Here is an 11,983-nt window from a genome sequence, read left to right as displayed (position 1 = left end):
CTTGCACACCATCAGAATTCACATCTTCAGATGAATGACTGGATGCAGACAAAAATGTTCCATATTCTTCTCTTTCATCAACTAGTTCCCCATCTAAGTCATGTATGCCCACCATTTCAGGTTTCAAAATTCTTATGGATCTACGACTGGTTTCAGCAGACTCCCATCTCAACATTGTTCCTTTTGGTAACAACCTTTTCAAAATCTCTATCGTCTTGAGGCGAAGAGTTCCTCTCTTTGTTAAATCCAAGTCATAAACAAGCATGTCAACATCCTCCAATTTTAGGAGGTCTATGCAGCGGCGATTTATATTTGTACCCTTTCTTTTTCTCTTTCCGCCTATTTTTTTGTCAACTACCATCTTTGGCTTATACACACCATTGAATGGGTGTGTATTTGTGGAATACCAATGTACTTCAACACCTGTAACATCCACATTTTCTATAAATACCTTTATAACCTTAGCAACCCAGAATGGATAGCCATTGGGATCTCCATCTTCTAGCACTGTGATCATGCAACCCTCCTTAATATCCTATATTGAACCCCTGTAAAGGTCTTCCATGGCTTCATGTTGTGTACGAGATCTTCTGGAACCAATATACATCTCTCTTTCCTCTACATGTGAATAATTAATAATACCTTGAGATTGTTGTTGTTCAACAATGTTTATTTCCTCATGTTCATTTTGTTGGAAATACTGAGAGGGGGTTGAATCAGTATTTCCTTTTTTTTGTTGTTCTTGTCGTTACCATATATATATATATATATATATATATATATATATATATATATAACTGGTTGCAATTAGTTGCCAAGCTCCAACTTGGACTTTAGTGAGGCTCCAACCTCCAGAGCACCAACTCTGTCTTGCAATAGTTCTGCACTTAGGAGCACCAACTCCCAAGGATTTCAATCCTGTTTAGTTCAGAGGCTCCAACCTCTTGGGCTCCAACCCAAACCTGGTATCAATTGTTTTGCTGCAGTTTTCTGCACCCAACACTGTTGAGCTTCTGCCTTTCTTCAGTTCTCCTGCTTCTCTGGTCTCTCCTGCCTCTTGCCTGTTCTTTGGCCTCCTCTCTTACAGATTATGCATCCATCAACAACACTTCACCTTGTTTTTCTGTTTTTATATGTTTCAGACACCTTTGACTGATCGCTTCCACTTTCCACCACCTTTTTGGCTTCCTCCTTGGTAGCTGTAGATTCCTCTGCCTCGCTTGATCCTTCGGCTTCCCTCCACAGTCGCTGTGGCTTCCTCTGAGCTGTTCGAGTTCACTGATACTCCATGGACACGTAAAGGAAAAAACTCAGAGAAATCATTGTTATGAGTTACACCGTAACAGCGTTCATTCTTCCAATCATTATGGACATACACAGGGTTTTTCCTCCAGTTTAACGGAGATGTTGTGTCCTAATCACAACCATAATCGCCATGATTCACCCCTTTTAACTGACGTTCAGCCTCCTGAACCATCAGAACAATTATTATAAACCTTTCGGCCTAAAACACCCCACGCAAGCCAAAAATTTTATTTACACAGAGAATATGAGAAAAAATAGTCAAAAAGACTAAAGGGTGGACTTCAAGGAATATTACATCCGCATCTAAAATTGTATCGGATTCGCTCCTCCACAATATTATCGCAATTGGCGCTTTAGTGTGGCGAGGCTTCGTAATATATGTGATAGTGATGGGTGTGATGACGGATTAACTCATATTGCAATGTGCGGCGGGTCTGTGTGGATATGTACAACAATCGGGAGTTGCCCTTGGCGGAGGTCCGATGCAACATCGCAAATCGCAATCGGCGACGTAATGGAAATGTAACTCCACTCTCGAAGTGTCGATGCAATATACATTGGCAATCGCAAGTCACAAGGGATCAGGGCTCGATGTTAGCACAGACCACTCTCTTATAGCGATGCAATATTATATGTGTCAGACTGCCGATAGTTTGTTTGCCATATACTTAAGTCTTCCGCCCCGATAGTGTATTATGTGCATACTTATATGAACTATGCCTTTTCCGTTCCGATAGTGTAAAAGCATGCATATATATGATATGTGCTCCCGCTCTGTCTGCTTCCTCTATAACTGCTCCGACGGCTCTGTTTTCATCTGTTTGCTCCTCTTCTTTGGCATATATGTATGGTATATATATATGGCTCCTTTATAGCTCCGATAGCTCTATTTAGGCATATATGGCCCCCGAACGTTGTTTAAATGCATGCATATATATATATATATATATATATATATATATATATATATATATATATATATATATATATATATATATATCTATATATATATATATATATATAGATATATATATATATAGATATGTATGTATATATGTATATATGAGTTCTACTCCTCTTGGATCCTCTTGGCTCCTTCTTCTCCTCGAATATTTCCATATTGACATCAATGACAATATGTGTCCAACAATCTCCCCCTTTGTTATTGATGGCAATATTCTTCTACTCTCCCCCTTTAACATCAATGGCAAAGGAATGCATACGGACTCCCCCTGTCAAACTGCTCCCCCTGTCCTGCTACATCTTTATGAATGAATTTGAGTGATGATAAAGAGATAACCCCCATCTTTTGATGCAGATGTTTGAATGCTTCTTGAGGAAGAGGTTTTGTGAAAATATCAGCTATCTGCTCCTTAGTACTGATATACTCCAGGACGATGTTTTGTTCAGCTACTTGCTCACGGAGGAAATGATACTTGATTGGTATGTGTTTGGTCCTTGAGTGCATTACTGGATTTTTGCTGAGACTGATAGCACTTGTGTTGTCACAATAGATGGTAATCGGTTGATCTGTACATATGTTGACATCTTTTAGAGCTTCCTTCATCCATAGTATTTGAGTACAACAATCTACTGCAGCAATATACTCGACTTCGGCTGTGGATAATGATATGGATGATTGTTTTTTGCTAAGCTAGGATACTAAACAGTCTCCTAGGAAGAACGCATTTCCACTAGTACTTTTCTAATCATCTATACTTCCAGCCCAATCAGCATCGGTGTATGAAATTATAGTCAATGTTGAGCTCTTTGGGTATGAAAGACCAAAATCAGAAGTTCCTTTCAGATATCTGAGAATTATTTTTATAGCTAATAAATGGGATTGTTTGGGAGCAGATTGAAATCTTCCCACCATTCCTACTGCCTGCATTATGTCTGGTCTTGTAGCTATTAAGTATAGAAGGGCTCCAATTATTGACCTGTAATGAGTTGCATCTACTAGATGGGAGTCATTATCTTTGCTCAATTTGCAGTTTGTGGTCATAGGTGTGCTCATGGGTGCACAGTGCTCCATTCCATATTTTTTGAGCATGTCTTTTAGATATTTGGTTTGAGGTATACACAATCCTGCTTTGGTTTGAGATACTTGAAGTCCATGGAAGTGAGACAACTCTCCTATCATTGACATTTCAAACTCTTTTGACATGTTTTGAGAAAATTCATGGCTCATTTCATCATTATTACTAGCAAAAATTAGATCATCGACATAAACAAGAGTAACTAGTAACTTACCTTCATCTATCTTTATGGATAGATTACTTCCAGCCACTCCCTTTTTGAAGCTTTGTTGTTGTAGATAGTGATCCAATCTTGCATACCAAGCTCTGGGAGCTTGTTTCAACCCATATAAAGCCTTTTTCAACTTATAGACTAAGTCATTTCCTGTTGTTAGATCAAACCCTTATGGTTGCTCCATGTAGACTTCTTCCTTGAGTTCCCATTTAGAAATGTTGATTTCACGTCCATTTGATAGATTTTGAATCCTTTTGAGCAAGAAAATTCCAAGAACATCCCGATAGCTTCCGTACGAGCTACTGGTGCAAATGTCTCTTCAAAGTCAATTTCTTCAATTTGTGAATAGCCTTTGCAGACAAGCCTTGCCTTGTTTCTGATAACTTGTCCTTCTTCATTCATTTTATTTTTGAATACCCACTTGGTTCCTATTATGTTTTTGTCCTTTGGACGGGGTACCAACTCCCATGTCTCGTTCTTCTCAATTTGGGACATTTCTTCTTCCATGGCTTTTACCCAATGAGGATCCTTGCTTATGCAAATGTTTTTGGTTCTATCATGGATAGAAGGGCAATGACTTTTCTCTTTGGTGTAATTTTCATCCTTCTTCGGGTCTTCACACCTTCATCTTTATCGCCAATAATCTGCTCTTCTGGATGATATCTTTGGATATACTTCATTTTTGAAGGGGTATGAGGTGGTTATCTTTCCTCTTCTTCTTCTTCCTCATCTATTTCTTCTTCTTTAGGTTCTTCTTCTTCAATGATAAAATCATCTTCATGTTCTTCAATTTCTTTTTCTGGAAGATCTTCATCAACCTTTACATCAATGCTTTCCACTATTTTCTTCAGTCGATAATTGTAGCACATGTAAGCCTTGCTCCGTGTAGGGTATCCAAGAAATATCCCTTCGTCAACCTGAGAATCAAACTTTCCTGGTGAGCGATCATTGGTTTTTATGAAGCACTTGCTTCCAAAGATCTTGAAGTACTTCACTGAAGCAGGTCTTTCTTTCCATAACTCATAAGGAGTTTTTTCACAATTTGGTCTTAATTGAGTTTGATTCAATGTATAGACAGCTATCCCTACTGCTTCTCTCCAGAATTTAGGTTGCAAGTCTGCTGCTAATAACATTGTTCTTGCCATTTCTTAGATTGTTCAGTTTCTTATTTCAACTACCCCATTTTGCTGAGGTGTTCTGGCAGCAGAGAATTCCCTTTTAATTCCATGAATATTACAGAACTCACTAAACTCGTTTGATGTGAATTTTCCCCCTCTGTCTGTTCTGAGGCACTTAATTTTTGAATCTTTTTCATTTTCTACAAGGGCTTTTAGATTCTTAAAACACTAAGAAGTTTCATATTTATACTTTATAAAATATATCCACATCATTCTAGCATAGTCATCAACAAATAACACAAAGTACCTTTCTCCTTGCAGTGCCTGATTTCTGGTTGGTCCACACAAATCAACATGGATGATCTCCAAGGGCCTTGATGTAGAGAGCTCCTTTGTCTTGTGGTTGGTTCTGGTTTGCTTTCCATGTTGACATGGACCACATACTCCTTGATTTGGTTTGAACAGACTTGGGATGTCTCGTACATCTTTAATCTTGCTGATATTGATTAGATTTTCGAAGCTTGTATGTCCAAGTCACTTGTGCCACAGCCAACTTTCATCTGTCTGACTCAGATAGCATTTATTTTCTTGAATCTTGTTCAGAATTGAAATGTTGTCTGGTGTTCTCACCCCTTTTGCCACACGTTCCCCTGAGGTAGAGTTCCTTATTTCACAGTCTTTAGTGCTGAAGACAACCTTATGTCCTTGATCCGGCGAAAACTCAGGAGGTTGTGTTTGAGCCCGTCTACTAGCAGAGCATCTTGAGCTTTTCCTTTTCCATTGATCAGAGTAATAGTTCCTTTTCTTGCAATTCTGCCAGATCCACTTCCAAAGGACACATTCCCCTCCTTTTTTCTCAGTGAGACAAACTTCCTTTTGTCCCCTGTCATGTGTCTGGAGCACCCACTATCCACAAACCAATGATTTCCATTATTTTGAGCATATAGAGTCGAGCCACATTTATCCATGCTGGAATTCTTACTACTCGTCTTTCTTCCTTTGAGTGGGAAGTCTTGTTCATAGTGTCCATTATTGTAGTAGAATGAGCAAATCAAATCAAATTTGGTCAAGGGATCAAATGAATTGAAGGTTTTGATTTGTCCCTGCCTTTTGGGGGCATATGAATTGATTATTCGGTCCTTTAGCTTTGGTGTTTCACTTTTTTGAGCCATGTAATCTCTGGCTTGAAGACCAAAGTTTTTACTGTGAAAACAGTGTCCAAGAAAGATGGTTTTGTACCTGTTGAAGCAGCCATGGTTTGAGTTGATTTCCTTCCTGGGAATTACTCCTCCCCCATTCTTTTCATTTTAGATGGACCCTTGGTGGAGTACAGGTTTGCATTTTTTTTAGTGTCCATGATTCGACTCCACGTTCTCCTTTGGAGTAATTCTCTCTTCATTCTTTGGATCTGGGATGCACTTTTGATAACATACTTTTTCTTCTTTTGGATTGCAGGAAAGTGCATCGGCATAGCTTTTCGCGCTATTCTTAGTGCTTCAGGATTCTCCTTTGAAACCTATTCTAGACTTATCATGTTGAGGTTTTTGACTTTTTAGAATAGTCTCAAGTATTTGAGAGCTTTTACAGCCCTTTTTAATTTGCTCCAACTCCTTTCTCAGAGGCACTATTTCGGCCTCACGTTCTTCACAAGTCTCTTCTTTTTCTTTTAGCTTTGCTTCCAAGAGATCTTCTCTCCTTCTTGTTTCCTCATTTTCCACTTTAAGAGAAATGATTTTGTTTCGTAGTTTCTCATTTTCTTCAATGGCGCTTATTAACAGTTCATATACATTTCATTCCAACCCTGAGTCATCATCATTTGTGAATGCCATGAATAATGTTTCTTGGCTTTCATCATGGTCACTTTCCTCATCTGATTTCTTTTTTATGACCATAAAGTCATCCTCATCAGACTCATCTTTCTTAGAGAAGAAGTTCTTCTTATTGAACCCTTTCTTTTTGTGTGCCATTCTTTTAGAATTTCCTTCATCATCACTATCATGTTTATGAGGACATTTTGCTACATAATGACCTATTTTTCCACATTTAAAACAGATAAGAGGATACTTGTCTTTAAGCTTAGATCCTTTCTTCAGCTTTCGTACAAATTGAGCCAATTCAGATTCCACATCGGACTCATCACTACAGTCATTCCTTTCTTTCCCATTCTTTGACTTTGAGGCCTTGAATGTTGCACCTTTGGAGCTTGGGCCACCTTTCCTCATCTCATATGCAGTGAGGATTCCATGGAGTTCATCCATTTTGAGGGTATCTAGTTCCTTTTCTTCTTCTATGGCGCTTATTTTGGAGTCAAATCTATCTGGAAGATATCTTAATCCCTTTTGAACAATGGTACTTTCTTCAATTTTTTCGTCCAATCCTTTCAGGGAGTTGACCACTTCAGCTACTCGAAGGAGGTATGTTGCAATATCTTCTTCATCTTCCATCCTCAGACTTTCAAATTATCTTCTGTGAGTTTGAAGCTTTGACTTCTTGACTTTTAAGTCTCCATCGTATAAACCAACTAACTTTTCCCACATTTCTTTGGCAGAGGTATAGTGCATGACTTTTGTAAACTCGAAATCAGTGATTCCACTAGTGATGGAGTTCAAGGCCTTTGCATTTGCGATGTAGGCTTTCCTCTCGTCTTGATCTGTTGGAAGAGTGTTAGTCATTTTGTATTCATTTTGAACAAAATGCCATACTTCAGGTCCAAGGGACATTAAGTAGTAGGTCATTATTTTTTTCCAGAAACCAAAGTTAGTGCCATCAAACAGAGGAGGTCTTCCTGATGCTTTGTGATTTCTCATCATGGTTCTGGATCCTTCTTCAAGCTGTTAGGCTAGTATGAAGAAGCCTGCTCTGATACCAATTGTTGGAAATACTGAGAGGGGGCTGAATCAATATTTCCTTTTTTTTGTTGTTCTTGTTGTTACCAAAAGCACAGATATATATATATATATATATATATATATATATAGAGAGAGAGAGAGAGAGAGAGAGAGAGAGATATATGAAACACAGAAACAAATAGCTGGAATTAATGGTTTTATTAACACAAAAAAAGTGCAATAAAATAAATACAATATATATATATATATATATATATAATTGGTTGCAATTAGTTGCGAAGCTCCAACTTGGATTTCAGTGAGGCTCCAACCTCCAGAGCACCAACTCTATCTTGCAATAGTTCTGCACTTAGGAGCACCAACTCCCAAGGATTTCAATCATTTTTATTTCAGAGGCTTCAACCCAAACATGGTATCAACTGTTTTGTTGCAGTATTCTGCACCCAACACTGCTGAGCTTCTGCCTTTCTTCAGTTCTCTTGCTTCTCTGGTCTCTCCTGCCTCTTGCCTGTTCTTCAACCTCCTCTATTACAAAGTATGCATTCATCAACAACACTTCACCTTGTTTTTCTGTTTTTATATGTTTCAGACACCTCTGACTGATCGCTTCCACTTTCCACCGCCTTTTTAGCTTCCTCCTTGGTCGCTATAGATTCCTCTGCCTCACTTGATCCTTCCGCTTCCCTCCGCAGTCATTTTGGCTTCCTCTGAGATGTTCGAGTTCACTGATACTCCATGGACACATAAAGAAGAAAACTCAGAAAAATCATTGTTATGAGTTACATCTTAACAACGTTCATTCTTCCAGTCATTATGTACATACACAGGGTTTTTCCTCCAGTTTAACAGAGATGTTATGTCCCAATCGCAATCATAATCGCCATGATTCACCCCTTTTAACTGACGTTCATCCTCCTAAAACATCAGAATAATTATTATAAGCCTTTCGGCCTAAAACACCCCACGTAGACCAAAATTTTTATTTACATGGAGAATATGAGAAAAAATAGTAAAAAATACTAAAGGGCAGACTTCAGGGAATATTACATCCGCATATAAAACTGTATCGGATCCGCTCCTCCACAGTATTATCGCAATTGGCGCTTTAGTGTGGCGAGGCTTCATAATATATGCAATAGTGACAGACGCGATGACAGATTAACTCATATTGCAATGTGTGGCGGGTCCGCATGGATATGTACAACAACGGGAGTTTCCCTTGGCGGAGGTCTGATGTGACATCACAAATCGCAGTCAGCAATCACAATGGGAATGTAACTCCGCTCCAGAAGTGCCGATGCGATACACATCGGTAATCGCAAGTCACAAGGGATCAGGGCTCGATGTTAGCACAGACCACTCTCTTATAAAGATGTGATATTATATGTGTCAGAGTGTCGATAGTGTGTTTTCCATATACTTAAGTCTTCCACCCCGATAGTGTATTATGTGCATACTTATATGAACTATGCCTTTTTCGTTCTCATAGTGTAAAAGCACGCATATATATGATATGTGCTCCTGCTTTGTATGCTTCCTTTATAACTGTGTTTTGGCCTCTGACGGCTCTATTTGCATCTGTTTGCTCCTCTTCTTTGGCATATATGTATGATATATATATATATATATATATATATATATATATATATATATATATATATATATATATATATATATATATATATATGAATTTAAACATCGTTTGGGGGCCATATATGCCAAAATAGAGCTATCGAAGCTATAGAGGAGCCATACATATATATATATATATATATATATATATATATATATATATATATATATATATATATATATATATATATATATATATATATATATATATATATATATCTGAGTTCTGCTCCTCTTGGCTCCTTCTGCTCCTCAAATATTTCCATATTGACATCAATGACAATCTGTGGCCAACACATTTGACACATTTTGTGGCCAAATAAATGGATTTTTCAAAGGTATATCTTCATTTGTTGTTGTTGAAATGATATCACTTTGATTATTGAAAAATGACTCCCACCAAACTGAATCAGCGATGTCAAAGTACTCATATGTATATCTAATACATTTTTTTATTTTTTCTAGGAAATCAGAATAATTTATATCTATGTTCTATCTGCATGCATTATGAACTTCACCAACTAATTGTAATAACAATATTTTTGATGCAAATATTGGATGATCTAGAATGAACTTCAAAAATTCCAAACCTGATGATGGTGCCCATTCTGCAGTAGTTGAATACTTCTTGCCCCATATTAGTGTTTTCCCATCAATTTTTTTGATACGAAATTGATGCTGGAAGCTAATTTCATTAAGTCGTTCAATGCATTTCTCCTCACCATATGATCCCAGAATAAACCTTCGCATGTCAACAGTTTCTTCCAACACATCAAAAGTAGGCTCTAGCATGTATGATTTCTTAATACATTCAATTAATGATGGCAAGCTCCCAACTTTCTTCCTCCTCAATGTGACTAAAAAACAACTGGATATCTGATCAATATGGTCATGAGTGTGCCCAACAAGAAGGAAACCAACCTTTACCTTTTGAAAAATTCTCAATTCAACAAGCATGTTTAGATATCCAAAAACAACCTGATTTTTGTTTTCACGGCAAGTGTTGTCCAATTGTAGATACAAAACTTCAGGAAGATTACCAGACCAATGAGAAAGCACATGATGAATTATGGTTATTGTCATATTTGCATCATTATGAATATTTGGAGCTGTGAAGTACACCCTTGGCAACATTTTCCCATTGGAGACCATACAACCGACCAAGTGATATTGAATAAAATTTTCCTCCTGTAAATTTTTGGGTGTGCGAACACAATCTGGTAAAAGTTTTTTATTTTGGTCCATACCATCAATTATGAAACCCAAATATTTATTCGGATTATCATAACACTTATTTCGATGTTTGTACAACTTTTTCCTTTCAATTATTTGTTGTTCACGATGCTCCTAAATTTCTTTGACAATTGAATCTACACAACATAAAAGAAAGCCATTAAGAAATATGTTTTCATAGTTGATGATTATACAATTTTAAAAGTTAAAGTTATGAATGCTTACCTCTTTCTAACCCTTCACATTTATCCCTTTTTTATTTAAGAGAAGCACATGGTACTGCAAATCCCCATCCTTGTCTTCTTAGGAATACAGACGTTGTTGAATTCTTTCTTCCATACCTTCACAAACTATTGATATGTAATAAACTGACCATGTCCCTTAGAACCTTCTGCATATTCTTTGTATAAGTTGTAGATTTCTCGTCTTGAAAAATCATCTGGAATATGTATTGTCTCTCTATTTGGCATACACTCTCCATGCTTTGAAAAGAAATCTTTCATCAATGACATTGCAGTATTTGATAATGGCCCAAACTGTCATTTATGACATACTTCTGAATAAAATGTGGGACCCTTTTCCAAATTTCTTGGATTCCTGAGAGACGAAAATTACCCATCGAATGAAACATTTTGAAAGCCTTTCTATAGATAAATAAGGACCCAATATGATAATCATAACCTGACAATGTAGATTGCATGCACCCAACTAAATATGAATTTTGCATGTTTTTATTCATTGACAAATATCTCTTCCTTTTCTCTAATGCAAATTTGGAATCCATATGTTTCAAGAAATCTTTTTTACAACAGTCACTTGAAATGAGAGCGTTGATAGAACTTCTTCTTGTCAGATATTCTACTCTACCCCTTGTATAATTAGAACATCTTGGATTGATACGAAAAGATCTGCTCCTACTCCTCGATAAAATATTTCTTGGCAACATCTCCATCATTGGATCATCATTTGTATAAGCATTTTCATCATCATTCTAAGGAATGTTATCCAAACTATGATTAGTTGTGCTTTTGAAATACTGACTTGGAGGATATTCTTCATCTTCCCTTCTCTAGTGCCACTATCATAGTCCTTAGAATTGGGACTAAATGGAAAATTTGACTTGATGTTTATTGGATATCCTTCCTCATGTGCATTGTCAGTGCTGCTCTCATGGTCCATAGAATTAGGACTACATCGAAAATGTGATTGTTTACTCATTGAAAATGCTACATCCTGTCCTTTGTCATTGCTACTCTCATATTCCTTAGGATTAGGACTAAGTGCTTCATCTTGTCCTGATCCAAAATGGATCTTAAAACCTCAAAAACAATCCAAAATGGATCCTAAGTCCTTAAAACCATTATGCCTTCAACTATCGAAAAACACTGTCGAAGAGGAAAAACACTAGAAATTGGCAAAAACAGAACTAATCGGAGGTTTAAATGTCGCTCCACAGGAGCCGTCGAATTGGGCCGATCAATGGTCCAAATCAAATCAGTAATATCGCATCAGTGGAGGTTAGCGGGGCATATCGGCACCAACCCTGAGTGAGTTGTGACTGTGATCCAGCGATATAACGTGGACCTTCGGATC

Source organism: Pinus tabuliformis, chromosome 5_2 (genome assembly GCF_031772625.1).
Source record: "Pinus tabuliformis cultivar Carrire ecotype Pingquan chromosome 5_2, CPIR1, whole genome shotgun sequence".
Taxonomy (NCBI): domain Eukaryota; kingdom Viridiplantae; phylum Streptophyta; class Pinopsida; order Pinales; family Pinaceae; genus Pinus; species Pinus tabuliformis.
This window is presented reverse-complemented; position numbering follows the sequence as displayed.